The 16,595-nt window shown below is 40.2% G+C and overlaps 1 pseudogene across 1 annotated transcript; it reads right to left on the minus strand.

Moving 5' to 3' along the window:
• Positions 1-5,899: 5,899 nt before the first annotated feature.
• LOC306815361 (ephrin-A4 pseudogene) lies at positions 5,900-6,517 on the minus strand (annotated as a pseudogene). The gene has a single exon. The product of its transcript is annotated as an ephrin-A4 pseudogene (transcript).
• Positions 6,518-16,595: the final 10,078 nt, after the last annotated feature.

Here is a 16,595-nt window from a genome sequence, read left to right on the forward strand (position 1 = left end):
CTTTCCTTCATAGCTGTGGTTTCTTGTTCCATAATCTGTACCCTACCAAGGCCAGAATATCTTGACCAGCTGTGCTCTCTCTTCCACATGCCACTTGTTCTGCTATATCAGTCCTGTCTTTTTTACATTTGTTCTGGTTTTTCTACCCTTCCTTCCAGTCACTTATCTGCAGATAAGTCAGATTGCTTCAGAAAATGCTTGACATGGTTTGACATTAGGATTAGATTCTGCCTGTATTTAACAACACTCTTTAGACAGTATTAACTGTATGTCATGCTTTTTCTTACATTATTTGTACAGACTTACTTACAAATAAATGTGAAAAAAATGCATGAAAACTTGCACAACTTGAATAAGAAGTTACTGAGTCATAGCCATTGAGTGTATAAAATGGGTTAGTAGTTGTCATATGTGTTTCTGTGTTTTTATTCTCAACTCTAAGCTAAGTTTCTTTCGGATCCGTATCTTGCTTTGTTGCCTGTTCTGAAGTGCAACATTCTCAGGCAGATCTAGGGAATTCCTCAATGCAAACATTCTTTTTCTATTTTGAAAACTGACTTTTTTTTCTTACCTGCGGATCATAGACCATGTCAGGAGAGGATGTTTTTCTGGTATCTTTTCCCTGCTTTATTCAACACTTCTCAGAGTATGTAAGAATTACCATGTAACATGGGAAATGCAAGTTTGTCCATTCAGGCTTTACTCATCCTGCAGTTCTTGAGGCTTAGAGAGGGATTATCCATCAGTTCCTGAGGAAAGCAGTTCTTGACCATACCAGCCCAAAGAGCACTGTCTAAAATCATGTTCTCCAGTTCTGGGCCCCTCAGTTTAGGGAGGATGTTGAGATGCTTGAGCGTGTCTGGAGGAGGCAATAAGGCTGATGAGGGGCTTGGAGCACAAGCCCTGTGAGGAATGGCTGAGGGAGCTGGGGTTGTTCAGCCTGGAGAAAAGGAGACTCAGGGGTGCCCTTATCACTCTTTACAACTCCCTGAAAGGTTTTTGTAGTCAGGCGGGTTTGGTCTCTTTTACCAGGCAGCAGAACAAGAGGACACAGAACAAGAGGACACAGTCTTAACCTGTGCCAGGGGAGATATAGGCTGGATATTAGGAAAAATTTTTCATGGAAAGAGTGATAAAGTACTGGAATGGTCTGCCCAGGGAGGTGGTGGAGTCACCATCCCTGGATGTGGTTAGAAAAAGAGACAGGATGTGGCACTTGGTGCCATGGTCTAGTTGGGGTCTTAGGGCATTGGACTTGATGATTTTGGTCTCTTCCAACCTAGTAATTCTGTGAATTCTATTATATTGTTTAATGCTACTTTTGCCCATCCATTCAGGATGCTAAGAGGAACAATCTGGAGCTCCTGAGAGCATTCAGCTGTTTATTGAGTCTTACCTCATGAGTCATGAGGTAAGAGAGCTGCATAGACAGGTACAACAGGCATTTGCTGCAGTTTGTAATTTAAGAATTCCACTTACAATTATTTCTTATCACATATGTTTTTAGGCTGTGTTTAATGTAACTTGCAAAGAAAACATGAATTATTGATTGTGTTGTTGCCCGATCCGAAGAAAACACAAACAACCGAAGTCGTTTATGCGGTGCTTTATTGAGGCCTCGGGAGCCCGTGGACTAGCGTCCAAAGACAGAGCCCCATTTGACAGAAAATTCACAGGGTTTTTATATGTTTCTTTACATGATTTCTTCATCTTAACAGATTCTTACTTCATTTTTGATACCTGGTACCATAATCTCTCTGACATTTAAGATTTTGCCAAAAGGTACATTCCCTAGATAAATGGATACACTCCTTAAGATAAGTAATTATTTCTCAACTACACTGCTTATATTACAAAATTTGCTATAAAGTTCATCTGCCGGTTACATGCGGCCTACTAAGCCTTAGCATAACTACTACTAATGTCAACTAATATCGATTACTAAGGTTTATTATTATTTTAATACAATTTATTGTATCAAAATGGCAACATTTCCCCCCTTTTGAGCATTCTTCAGTTTTCTGCAAGGATGCTCAACTCTTCGTTATCATCGAGTCTTTTAAATGCTGGATTTCCTTTTAAATGCCGGATTTTCTTGCCTGATAGCAACTTCAGTCTTCGGAGAAGACAGGTGAATCCCGTTGATTCTCGTCAAAGCTGTTATCACACTTTTGGTGTGTTCGGTTTTTTTCAATAACTCCTAAAACACACTTATACACTAACCAGATAATTAATAACAAGACTGCAATTAACAGAATGTACTGTATTATGGACGAAACCCATTCAGATGTTCCAAAAGGGATAACTTCTAGGGGTTAACTAGTGCAAAGTATTATTAATTTTATACCAGTAAAATCCTAAATAAACACAACCCGTTTTGTTTATTGTATAGTTTAATTGTCTACTCCCCAATAAGCCTATTTCCTGTGGGTCCCAAGGGAGAGTAACACTCAATTTTGCTAAGATTTTTGTTGCAAGAATACTGTACAAGAGCCTGTGGTCATTTATTTATACTCAGTTTCATTAAAGTCTGGTATTCCTACTAGACAAGTTCTAAAAGGTCTAGTAGCGGAGACTAATGCTAAACAAAAGAAGTGGTGTTTGTTTTATTAGTTAGCCCATGTTACTTTTTTTTTTTTTTTTTTTTTTTTCCGTCTATGTTCAAAACGGTATCACTGTGCAACCTTGCCATATTGTTTTTCTCGCTTATTCTATATCAAGTGTTTCAATGCCAAATATGACTTTGGTTATCTCTGAATTTATAGAAGGTAGGTTTTCCCTAAGCTCGGTACGTATTAATTCAATAGTATCTTTTTCACAACAATATCCCAATATTTTACTTTTTTTCCAATCTTTTATGTTTCTCACAGTGTTCTGTATTCTCCACTTACAATGTATTCTATATAAATTGGCCCTGTTTTCTACTAACAACAGGGCTTCCCTCGTGTCGCGGGCTCCTGTTGCTGTTTTTAGTTCTGTTTGCCAGGTTAGGGCACGATTTCTCCAAGAGCAAGCAGTACACAAAGGTTGTGACATACCCCACTGAGATTTTATAACTGTAGAGTGACACCTTCCACAATGTAACAATACTAGCGCTTTACCAGTACACTTTTTCCCTTTGCAGTTCCAACACTTTCTTATCTGTAAATTTAGAATCTTGTTAATTATAGATTGTTCACAGTTATCTAATAGTCCAGTGGCTATTGAAATGTCCGGACGATCCCAATCAATGTTGATTGGTTTACCAGTAACTTGCTGGAGTTCAAAAACTGCGTCTTGTAAAAACAATTTATTCCGTAGCTGGCGAATCTTTGAGTTTTGTTCCCATTCTGGTATCATTCTTGGTAGGAACCCAAGTTGTACCTGAGGGAGTAGAAACGCAAAGGTAACTCTTACCCTAATAAAGAACTTTTGCTGGCTTCTGCCAAATGCTAGTGCGAGAATTTTTATATTGGACCCAAACACTTGGTTGAATGTCATGCACTGGATTTTCCGGTGGCATAGGTCGGTTTCACTGCAGAGTTTCCGAGCTGGATCTGTTTTCTAACTACTGGGTTATTTTTCAAACAGGTTGGACACATAGCATTCACTCTTTTTGCCAATGTTAACATCTGGTTAGAAATTACTTCTCTTTTTTTTTAAAAAATTTTACTAAGGCCTCTGCTTCCCAATGGCATTTATTATGTTTTGTTTCCAGAATTGCCTTCATGATTCTGGCAGGCACTACAACTTGTCCCATTGCGGTTACATACCATCCAACTTCATTCTTTTGGGCCAGCAGCAGTGATGCCAGTTTTTCGTCATCTGGGGAGTACTTAGGTTCCTGTAATAAATGTGGAGTTACTGGGCTCACCTTAGTTGGTACCAAAGCCATTTGAGTCCATACTTCTTTGGCCACTTCCCGAGCCGTCCGATCTGCCATCTGGTTTTCTTTGTAGATTTTTTTATTTTCCTTTTGATGTCCTTTAACATGCATTACAACCACTGATTTAAAATACGCCTTTGGAGTAATACATAGAGCTCCATGAATATGTACACCTCCAAAAGCATATCTAGAATCAGTCCATATGTTTACCTTTTTTTTTTTTTTTTTTTCCGCACTTAATTCCAAAGCTCTTGTTAATGCAATAATTTCTGCTCGTTGGGCTGAGGTTCCGGGAGTCAGGGCTATTGCTTTTACCACTGTTTTTACTGTTGTTACAGCATACCTGGTTCCATTTTCCACAAAACTGGATCCATCAGTAAACAGTTCCCAATCCGGGTTTTCCATTGGAGTATCCTTTAAATCGATTCTGCTTGCATGTACTTGTTCAATCACTTCCATGCAATTATGCACCAATTTTCTTTCCTCCTGCTCGCTGCGGAGAAATTCTGCTGGGTTAACATGATTAGTCATTTTCAGTTCCACATCATCCTGTTCTCTTAGGATTGCTTGGTATTGTAGCATCCTGCTGGACGAAAGCCAATGACCCCCCTTTTGCTCCAGAAAGTCAATTTTCTGGCTTCCTGGATGAGGATCACTGTGGCCGTAACTGCCCGCAAGCATGACGGCCATCCAGCACTGACTGGATCCAGTTGTTTCGAAAAGTACCCTACCGGGCGTTTCCAGGATCCAAGTCTCTGGAGTCAGCACTCCGAGTGCTAACTTTTGCCTTTCATTCACATATAACTGAAATTCTTTGTTTAGATCTGGGAGGCCTAAGTCCTCAAAGGCTTTTTTCCTTTGTCGATCCCAGTGTAACTGTGGTTCTTTCAGGGCCTCATACAAGGGCTTAGCTAAGAGTCCAAAATTCAAAATCCATAGTTTGCACCATCCCACCATTCCTAAAAAGGACCTAAGCTCTTGATGGTTTCTTGGAAGGGGTATGGCACATATTGCTTCTATTCGATTGACTCCCAGCCTCCTTTGTCCTTGCATGACTTCGCATCCAAGATAAATCACACTTTCTTTTATCAGCTGTGCCTTTTTCTTTGACACTCGGTAGCCACCCTGACCTAGCATATTTAACAATGCAATAGTCAATTTCAGACAGGTTTCTTTTTCTTCTGCTGCTAGAAAAATATCATCTACATAATGGAGAATGACATAAGAGAATGGTGACTCTCTTACCTCAGCAGTCTTCCACTCTTCTAATTCCTTTGCCAATTGATTTCCAAATATCGTAGGACTATTTTGAAACCTTGAGGCAGCCGAGACCAGGTGAGCTGTCTTTTCCTTCCAGTGTCAGGACTTTCCCACTCAAATGCAAAATATTTCCTACTTTCGAATGCCAGAGGGATGCAGAAGAAAGCATCTTTCAAATCAATAACAGAAAACCATTTAAATTTTTCTGACACAGATGTTAACAAAGTATATGGATTGGCAACCACTGAGTGAATGTCTTTGGCAATATTATTAATTGCCCTTAGATCTTGCACTAATTAATACTCACCATTTGGTTTCCTGACTGGAAAAATAGGAGTATTAAATTCTGATTCACATTCCTGCAGAATGCCTTGTGTCAAGAACTGAGTTATTAAAGGAGCAACACCCTTTTTAGCCTCTAATTGGGTATCGTTTTATTCTGACTGGCTGAGCTCCTTTTTTTTTTTTTTTTTAAAAATTTTACTACTACTGGCTGGGCAGCCTTTGATTTTCCAGGGTTCCCCGTTTCCCATACCCAAGGTACTACAGCTTGATCCACCTCGATAGGAATAGGAGAGGAATTGACCTCCCTTATAGTAAATAATTTAGCAACTTCTTCCTCATGAAATTCTAATTTAAAAAAAAATTATTTTTACATTTAGTAACGATAGTAAATCTTTGCCCTACGGGTTTGGGGGTTTGGCTGTGAGGAAGAGTCTGGAAGCGGCGTTGGGGCAGGGGAGCTCATCCTCCCTGCCACGGGCAGCGCCGGGGTTAGATCCAGAGGGGGGCCAGGAGCACGAACGCCAGGCACGGGCTGCAGGATTGCGATGGGACCGCGGTGCCCCGGGCAGGCACCACATTTTCGGGCTCCTTGCGCTTTCGAGGCTGCGAATTGGGCACCTTTGTTACTGCCTTTGGCGTGGTGCCTTGGCAGCAGACGGTGACGCGCAGCTTCAAGCACCGCCCGGCGCTTTCGGGGCTGGGCACGGAGATGTAGTAGTAGGTCTCTCCGGGCTGGAACTCGATGCCGAGTGGGAAGGGGGTAAAACGCTGGATCTTTTCGGAGAAGCGGACGGGCCCGAAGGGAGCCCGGGGCCGGTTGCACTTCCAGCGCATGAGGGCGCCAGGGGTTTCGTAGCAGCCGCGATAACCTTCCCGGTTTACTATGAAAAGCGTGGAGGTTTCTGCCTGGCCGGCGGGCACCGCCCCCTTGTAGTGCGGGCAGTAAATGTCTAGGTAGTCATTGATGGCCACTTGGATGGAATAGTCGTCTTGCAGGAACTTGGGGTTGCTGCCGTTCCAGTGGATACTGTGGCGGAAGCCGCGCACTGGCGGCGCCCAGAACAGCGGCGCCCAGAGCAGGAGCTTGAACAGCGGCGCGGGGCGCATGGCTCAGGCTAGCCTGAAAAGTGCATACATACACTAAAAGATACTTATAGTTCCGTGCCTTCGGTAATTCTGAAAAATCTACTTGTCAGTAATTTCCTGGTTTTGGTCCCATTTGTAGTTTCCTTGTCTGACTGAATACAATTTTGACCAATTTAACGTTTTGGGCATTCCAGTCCTAATTCCTTTCACTAACAATTCCTGATATTCCCTGATAGATTTTCTTCCCTCACCACTGTTTGGATCCCATTCTGGATCATTGTTCGGCACCAAGCCACCCACGGCTCTCCCAACCGAATGCAGCCCGGTTACCTCCCGAGCACGCTCCCCCCACTGCCCGCAACACCATTTCCCCCTCGGTGGAACCCACTAAGGCATCCAACAAAACCTACAAGTCATTTCAATCTGGACTCCGAGCCCTAACAATCACCCTGACCACCCGCGCCACTTCTCCAGGACTCTCACGGCAACCACCTGCTGATTGCCTCCGAATCACCAGATTTCCTAGGGAGAAAGGCACCTTTACAAGCACCTTTTCTCCTTGGGGTCCCATAGCTTCCCTTAAGGGGGCAATAAGCCGGGGTTCCCCATGATTTTTTTTTACGTCCTTATCTAGTTCGAGCCGCGAGCGGGGCACCTCGTCGACCCTGGGGAGAAACAGGGGAAGGGGCTGGGGAACGCACAACAACTTTCCCAACATTCCCTGGCACTACCGCCATTCCCGCCACCTCCTCCTCTTCCCCCCCCCCCCCTTCCCTTCCTTCTCCTCTTCACTGCTCTCCGGCAACGGCGGACACAGAGAGGAATGGGGTGAAACAGAGGGGAGGGGTGAGACAGCCGGAGGGGGTGAGACAGCAGGAGGGGACGAAGCAGCAGGCACATCGGGTGATATCATTAAAGACAAATCTTTCTCTGGTCGAGAGGTTAAGGCTAAGCACTGGACACACTTAGATCTTCCTTTACAATCCCCCCCCACACTCAGGTTCTTTCATTTCCAATACCATTATTCCACATTCAGTCTGCCACTCCTTCTTGCGGCGCAGCAAATAAAACAAATCTAAATACTGTATCTCATCCCATTCTTCATTTTCCCTTAAATACTGCATTAATGAGTTCAGGGTATCATAATTCACAGTACCATTTTCTGGCCATGCCGGCCCCTCTCGCTCATATTTTGGCCATTAATGATTACGATAATCAAACCCTTTACTTTTCTACTTTTTCAACAGACATCCTAACAGTGTATTTCCGGGTATACCCTTAGAGTACTGAACCATAAATTTGAATGCTTTAAATGGCATTTTGAACCGGTTTCACTTACAACTGTACAACAACTCGGCAACCGATCGCAACAACTAATATGCAGCAACGTACAGAACAATAATAACCACAATTAATATTAACAGTTTAACAGAATCAATCATACCACATACTCACACTCACACAACAGAAATAAATAAATACCAGAATAAATACCAGAATAAATACCAGACCAATCCAACTTGCCACTTCTCGACGCCGCGAGGGGCAAGTGCCGGACCTGCGCAGCTTTCGCCGCGTCTGACAGCCGGCGCCTAGGCTTTCCAGACCAACCAGACGTCTTAGCCCAACCCTGCGAGGATCGCCGCCTCGTCTTATGAGCAGGCACCCAAAACCAGAAACAGAAAATAAAGCACCTTCGGGCTTACCTTTTGCAGTCGTCCGCCAGGCGCGGGGGGTCGGGCACGAACCGATGACTCCCCGAGAATCACTCGGTGCCGGCGTGGAGTGGATCAGAACGCGAACCGCCCCAGCCACCTTCGGAGTCCTGCCGCGGTCGCCAGAAAACTGTTGCCCGATCCGAAGAAAACACAAACAACCGAAGTCGTTTATGCGGTGCTTTATTGAGGCCTCGGGAGCCTGTGGACTAGCGTCCAGAGACAGAGCCCCCTTTGACAGAAAATTCACAGGGTTTTTATATGCTTCTTTACATGATTTCTTCATCTTAACAGATTCTTACTTCATTTTTGATACCTGGTACCATAATCTCTCTGACATTTAAGATTCTGCCAAAAGGTGCATTCTTTAGATAAATGGATACACTCCTTAAGATAAGTAATTATTTCACAACTATACTGCTTGCATTACAAAATTTGCTATAAAGTTCATCTGCCGGTTACATGCGGCCTACTAAGCCTTAGCATAACTACTACTAATGTCAACTAATGTCAATTACTAAGGTTTATTATTACTTTAATACAATTTATTATATCAAATGGCAACACTCTCACCTCAATGATTGTCTGATGTTAGTTTTCAGCTATACACATAAAACAAGTTAACCCAGAATTTGCCATTTTATATGGTCGTTGGTTTTCAGTAGGTAAACCTGCACTCTCCATGGGCATGTCTTCAAAGCAGATGTTTGTTTCTCCTTAATCCAGGAACTCCTTACTCCCTCTCATGCCATATTCTTCTCCATTTAAGCTTTTATGAAAAGTATAAGAGGTAAAAAAAAAAACCCTAGGGAACTGTTTGCTAATGGCTTGCATTTTTATTGTGACAAAATTAGTGAACTTTGTCAAAAAATCTGGCACTTGGTATAGTTTTGGAAATTGTTCTCCCTTGATAGTAGTACTTGACACACTTACTAAAAATTGAACTTTCCATTTTGCAAGTTGGAATCTAGAGAACAGTAATGCTTTCCAAGCAAGCTCATAGCTAAGGCACATTTTATATAAGGGGATGAGGTTTTTTTTTTAATAAAATAGTCTGTCATGGCTTGGTAATGAATCCAAATGAAAACCATGCAGAAGTAATATACCAAGAATGAAACAAAATTTCAGACTGTGGGTTTTTTTTGGGTTGTTATTTTTCTCTTCTTTTTCTCTCTCATGTAACTAGCTAAGGGATTGAAAAGGCTTCTACAAATGGCAGGAATTTATGCCATAGAGTTTAGCACTCAGTAAAGCCCTCCACAGCTCCACTGTATGCATGGTAGTTATTTGCTGTGCAGAATCAGTTAAAATTTTTCTCCATTAAGTAGCAGTTATCCTACCGGGTAAAAATAAATGCATTTATGCCTCCTCAGAGGTTAATCAGGGTTGTGGGGCTGTGGGTATGTTTTTCTTTCTTTTCATTATTTAGCTATTTTTTTTGCTCCTTTAGTTCTGATAGCAGCTTTTACAGTTGAAGTAATATGGCTTGTAAAGTTAAAATCAATTACAGTAGAATATCCCTTATGGATATCCTGTAGAAGATAGCCTGTATATGCACCACAGGTTTCATTTCAAACTTTGAAAGCTGCAATCTGAATTCAGTACATGTAGCCATTAAGAATTAATACAAGATATAAAATCTCACTCATGTTTATAAAATGTCAGTCAAGTAGCAGCTGATGCATAGAGTTGTGTTAGCAGAGTAAGCTCAGGGTACAACAAGATATGTTTCAGGGATGTTTATTTTGGAAACCTAGGGAGAAATGGAAAAGATTTATGACCTTGAGACATATATATATATATATCATCATATATATGTCATCCTACATAAATATATGTTTATAATATGTGTTTAAAAGTTTCTGTTTTGTTGAAGCTACCTGTACAGTCTGCACTAACAAAAAACTGATGCTGAGTTCTTATGCATGGCTTTTCTGTGGTCATGGTGGCCCAAACCAATTTAAGGCTTCAAGTGTCAGGATCAACATGGAAACTGTGCTTCAGGCAAAAGCGAGTGCACTGCAAGAAACATCCCTATTGCTGTGTGAGGGATCAGTGTCAGAGGGGACTCTGGGGTAGGGAACACCTGTCAGACCAGAGGAAAGAGTGTGGGTGAGGCATTTTGGCTCTGCAGGACAGCTGAAGAAAATTCCACTGCCCAAAGCAATGATTCATGCATTCCTGTGGTTAAGGGACAGATATGTTCAGGAATTGCAGCATTAGAATTTTTGAGAAGTCTTTTGCTTCCTGAAATTCAGAGAGTCTGAAGATGTCAGTCTATTTTCAGAAATGCTACAGGGTTATGCTTCCCTCCTCTTTGCTTTCTTTGGGCTTGTTCTTGGAGTATAATTCTGAGATTCTTCAAATCTCGGAGGATTTAATTGATTCTGACCAGGCAGTGAATAAAAACTTGGGCCAAAAAGTTTGTACTGCGTTTTCTTTCTTAGTATATTTCATGTCATAATTTTTAAAAATATAATTTAGGCTTAATATAATGCAACTGTATTTTCTTTAAAATTACATTAATCTTATATGATTCATATCTTGTGTGGGCATAATGTGCATGACACAGCATGTTAAAAAAATTGTCTTCAGATGTTGATAAGCTTTTTGAGGCAAATGGAGAAGTGGTGAATGCACAACTCCAGCAGTTCCCCATAATTCATCCTGGGAGTCAGCACTAATTCTTCTGTTGATACATTCCTTTTTATAAAGCAAAACGTTAGCAGCATGCAATATTCACAAGTACAAAGAAATCTCAAATTACAATTTTTGCCCTCCACTAAAATCCAGTTATATTCAGTGATAATAGTACCTTTCTAAAGTGCAGAACAATGGTTTTTAAAAGGCAAAGAGCAAAGTACCTTACTGCACTGGTTTGATGACACACAAAGGTAGGGAAATAAGAGGATGATATTTTTCTTATTTCTTCTACTTCTTTAGGAAAGGCAGTTGTTTTCCTGGAGTGGAACAATGTCAGCTTTATCCAGTAGTCCCTGAAGCATTGGTCCAGTGTATTGCATATTTGGAGAGTCAGTGCAGTTCAGGCACAACAAATTGTAAAGGTTCATCTAAAGCTATGCAGTCCCAAAAGATCTTTGTTTGGCACTTTTGCCTTGAGAAGTCCATGGAGGCAATAGACTCATAGAAATTTAAGGTGTTTACAAACCGTGTGCCAGCTACTACAGCACTTTCTAGAATGCTGCTTATTCCATTTGGGTAACTTTTCCATGCCTGAATGTGACAGGGTAGTCTGGCACTGCTTGCATGGCACTAACAGAAAGATGGAGACAAACATCCTTCTCTGCTGTTCTTTGTTTATCTGTGTTTTATGCAATAACATTTTTTGCTAAAACCCTGCTTGCTTCCCTCAGAAAATAACCCCATACCCAAACCCAGGCTGCCTTAGTGGTTGACTAGTCAAGACTATTTTTCCTGATGTACTCTAAAAAGGCAAGTTGCCCTCTGTGGTGAATATGTAAATATATAAATACATTATGAAATTTCAGAAATAATTTTGTTACCAGTGCTCAAGTTCTCAAGACAGAACCACTTAAGCTTCTTTTTCTTCAAGAAGAAGAATATTATGCCTGTAGCTTTATATTTGCAAAAGAGCTAGTTATCCACCTAACTCCAAAACATGAATTGAAATATTACCATCTGAGAAAAAGAATATTGTATTTTATCTCAAAAAACTACCACACTGTTTCCTAGTAATTTTTTCATCACTTGTGAAGAAGTATTAAAAAAAATAGTCAACAACACAGGTGTTCAATAACTTAGGATAATATGTCTTTTTTTTCAACATCCCACAACAAAGGCATAGTGATAAATACACCTCTAACCAATGTGCTGAGTAAAGCTAGTGAGGACATGGCCTGATATGTTGTACCAATACCTCAGTGTGCATTGGAGTACCAATTTTGTATCTTTGGAGAATTTTCATGATGGTTGTAAGTGCATATAAAAAGTGAGGCTGCTGTGTCTTGCCAATGTTAACAAGATAATACTAAAGGAAATTTCATACAGATTCCTTCATCATCTTTCCATGCAAAAAACCTTTTCCTCCTCTGTAACTAAATATGATGGAATAGTTTTGTTTTTTTGTTTTTTGTTTTTGTTTTTTTTTTACAAGGCAGGAAAGAAAGTTCCAGAATCAGAGAAAAGTCTTCCAGCCTTATGTTTAGTAAAAAAAATAATCAAATAGGCTTAGTCCAAAATGCCTCTTATTGTAGACCTCATGATAATTATCAAAGGAAATACAACATGTAGGGTCGAATTCTCCTATAGACCAGATAGAGATGGGAGGGCAAGCAACATCTCCCAGATTTGGAATAATTGCAGTAAGTGCTGAATTTTATACTTATTGAGTGGTGGCGATATCACACCATTCATGGTAAATCCATCCTTCATAGTCATCTGTAATGGACAAAAGCTGCATTAGAATTTGTAAAGAGCTTCTGGATGTCCAACACAGTCTGGTATTTTTCTTGCAAATACTGGATTTATTAGGGAATGTGCAGTTCTTGTTCCAGTACTGTAGGAGTTTGATTTCCTAATCAATTAATTAGTACCTGGTGGGTATTAATTGTCTTCTGTATAAATGCTTGTCCATATAATAAGAGCTTTTTTTTTTTTTTACAGTGAAATGCACCACTTTCAAATATTATCTCTTTATTGCATAAATCACTTTATAAGGAATCAAAATGCTTTCCATTTGATGGAAACTCATGGAAATATAAAATCATCATGATTAATTGCCTTTGAGGCTTTGACACTAAGTTTCTTGTTTGTATGAAAGCCATAGTTGTTTCAATGATACTATAAACTATAGTATAAATTGGCTGTCCATGAGGACTTTACTACTCATAAAGAATCTAATAGAATTTAAAATCTGATTTTACATAAGCTGTGGTTGGACAAAGTCAGCAATTTTGCATAACAAAATCCTACTACATTAGATAAGGAAGCTGAAAAGGATAAGGATGATGATGATGATCTGTGTTGCATCCATCAGTTCTGTTTTACTTTCCTCAAGCTGTAGTCAGCTTTTTTTGCTTTTTGGCAAATGTTATGTGTACTTCTACTTTCATTTTGCGTTCATGCTAAGAATGGATGAAGAAAGGCAAGTTGACTTTCATCTTTATAATTAACACTTGCATGAAGCATAAAACGTGAAAATTAGAAATGAGGATGTAACTGAGGGGGGAAGCTGAACCTGCCTGATCTTTTCTAGTTTGAAACTGCTTGACAGATCAGCCCTTTGAGATTCAAGTTCTATTTAGTGAAATGTCACTCGGAAGCTGCTGAGTGGGAGGGACGTCGTCACTCACTCCTCAGAGACAGCTAATCATATCGTGGTGAGGAGGAAGAGCTGCTTAATTCCTGCAGGCTTCAGTTTTCAGAGAGTCTTGTGAATTACTTTTTGTAAATATGTTCTGCTAGAGGTAAGCAGGGAGTAAGCACACAATCTCAAACAAAAGCTTCCAAACCAAACTCTCCAGCAGCCCTTCTCAAGCTAAAAGCCCCAGTATTTACTCCTCATTTCTACCCACCAGCTTCTTATTCACACCAAGGAAAAGAGGCAAATAGCCAGAATTGAGCTAGGTAGGGACAAAAATAAAGGGGGTTGATGTCATCAGTGTGTTTCAGTGTTTGCCTGTGTTTGCTGCCCAGAGCATAGAATAAAACTGTAGTGCATTTGGAGATTTACTACTAGATTTACTTTTGAATAGGGAGTGCAATAATAATTTTGTAGCATTCAGGTTGTGAATAACATAAGACTGAACAAAGTGAGCAATCCAGGGTTGAGTTGTTGGAGGTAACAATGCCCAAGCTTTAAGAAAGGCTCTTAATTATATATGATCTTGGGTGATGCAATAAAACTTTGAAATAAATTGCTGCCAAAGAATAGAAGTCATAGCTGCGTTTTAGGTTCTAGGCATCCCACTGTAAACTGGGGAAAGTAAGAAACAGCCTAAACACAGCTTTTCCAACCTCCTAGGATGAGTAAATCCTTCAGTTTCAGTGTGTGACCTAGATGTGTAGTTTTTCTTGCTGTGGAGACTGTTGGAGACTGTTGTGGCAGGTTCTTGGGCAGCCTGCAGCAGATACTTGCTACAGAGACCAGGTGCTGTTTACCCAGTCTGGGACAGATGCTCTGACAGCCTCCAAAAGAGACACTGCAGTAGACATCTGTCACTAATGTCATCTTTCTCTGGGGCTGTGCAGTCCAATGTAAGTCATCTCTTTACATTTGGTGCTCATGGCTCAGATACCATGGTGGTATGGGAAGATGAGTGGGGAGTGGTAGACATGTGAAGCAGTAGAATTTTACTGGCAAAGCCATAGACACTTTCAGGAGTAGACAGACTTTTCTGAAAATCACACTCTTCAGGCTCTCCTTTCTGGTTATGCACCTTTTTAGGCTTTCCAGCCCTGGTAGGGATCTTGGCTGCATTCCTGTTTTAAGAACTGGAATATGCTGCGAGAAACCAAGTCCAGAATTGTAGTAAAGAAAGATGCAAATGATTAGGGGGAAAAAAAAAAAAAAAAAAAAAAAACAAGCAAACCTATTTCTTTTAAGAAAACATGAAATTTGTAGAACCATCCTTACACAGAACTTGAGATAGGTGGATATAGTTTTGTCTATATCTAGAGCTGAACAAGCCAGCAGTATAGACACACCTATAGGGTCTAGATCTCAGCCAAATGTTGTACTATGCTGTGTCTGGTCTAAGGATGAGCTCTGCTGTCCCTGCAAGGTTTTGCTTTTGGAAATATAAACCCCCTATTGTTAAGTTCCTCTGTCCACTTTTTCCACCCATGCCACATTTGCTTTACAGTGGAAGATTGGCCAGAGGGGACTGTAGTTTTACTTACAGTGTTGATTATGGTGCCTCTGGAGAGTAATAAATAGAAAATATTTAACTGGCATGCTGTATATTGATTAAAGATTACTAAAAGGAAGCATGCTTATCTTTGCAACAAAAACGCTGTGTAGCCTTGATCAATGTAGTTTAAGGTTTTTGTTTTTTTTTTTCCTAGTATGTCTGAGTGCATTACTTTCACTGTCCATGTGATGGTTAGGGTTGCAATACAGTCACTTAGAATAATTTATTAGAGAGCCAACAATTGTGACAAATTAGTAAAAATATTTTCATTTTTTAGTTTAGACATGTATTGTAATACCCTTGATTAAGGTATATGTCAATTTCTAATTGATGTGTAGGAAGTAGAATAGATTTGTGGGAGCTAAGATAAGTCCCTTAATAAGAAGTATAGGGAATAGAAGACAAAAAATGTTGTACATGGGTAATAAGTGATTATGAATCTCCCACACATCTTTGAGCACAAAGAAACAAGCAAACAACTTAATATGGTAAACAAAAGTGTACATTTTCAAGCTTCAAACTTCAACTTATTTTCACTGCCATTTAGCTTTACTTTTAATGTAATTAGTATCAACCAGACAGAATTTGATGCGAATGTGTGAGCGTGTATGAATCCAGCCAGACACACAGGAAAGCACAGATAATATATTTAGTGCTTGAACAGAGTTAGAAGAACGATGTCATCGTGTAGAGAGATGTTCACACTGTATAATTACCTTATGACAAACACCTATATTGGGATTATAAAGAATATTCAATCAAAGAACTCTGCCATTCTGCATAGTATATAATTTTGAATAGAAGCATTCCAGCTGTTGCCAGTAGTGCTGTCAAGTTTGTATCTAAGCACACTCCCAGCACTAGAACATCTGATTTAATGCAGCTCCTCTGGTTTGAATTTTAAGAGTCCAGATTCTAATCCCCAGTGTTCTTTCTCAGCTATGCAAGACCAACTCCTTACAAGTGTCAAAGCACCTAAAAATTTAAGATTCAACCACACAGTGATTTTTCCAAAACCACTTTTCCTTCATCTGCCCTTTTACAATGTCTAAATAAATTTTAAAAGAGTCTAGTATTGATGATTTTCGATGAGTAAAGCAAAAAAACAAATTATAAGCAAAATAATAGAGGTGGTGTAATAGCTGGGGAAGTATTTTCCCTTTTATTATTTTTCCAAAAACTGAGGGTTTAGACTTCTGGGTTCAGAGACAGGGACAGAAACTAACCCAGTGGTGAGAACATTCGTCAGGTGCATGAAAGGTCAAGGTTAATCTTCAATACTGCACTTGTCTATGTGAAATGAAAGATTGTCAAGGCTGAGACTCCCCAACAAGTTCACAGCCAATGCAGGAGAATATGAAATCCAGGCACCTTACAAGCTGTGTTCATAAATCTTGTTCTCCATCACCTAAATCCTTGAATGATGGGCTATTATGAACTGCACTAGAGGAAGAAATATAGACATCTTTCTACCTGTCTGAAATCAGTCCA

Source organism: Erithacus rubecula (genome assembly GCF_903797595.1).
Source record: "Erithacus rubecula genome assembly, contig: scaffold_424_arrow_ctg1, whole genome shotgun sequence".
Lineage (NCBI taxonomy): Eukaryota > Metazoa > Chordata > Aves > Passeriformes > Muscicapidae > Erithacus > Erithacus rubecula.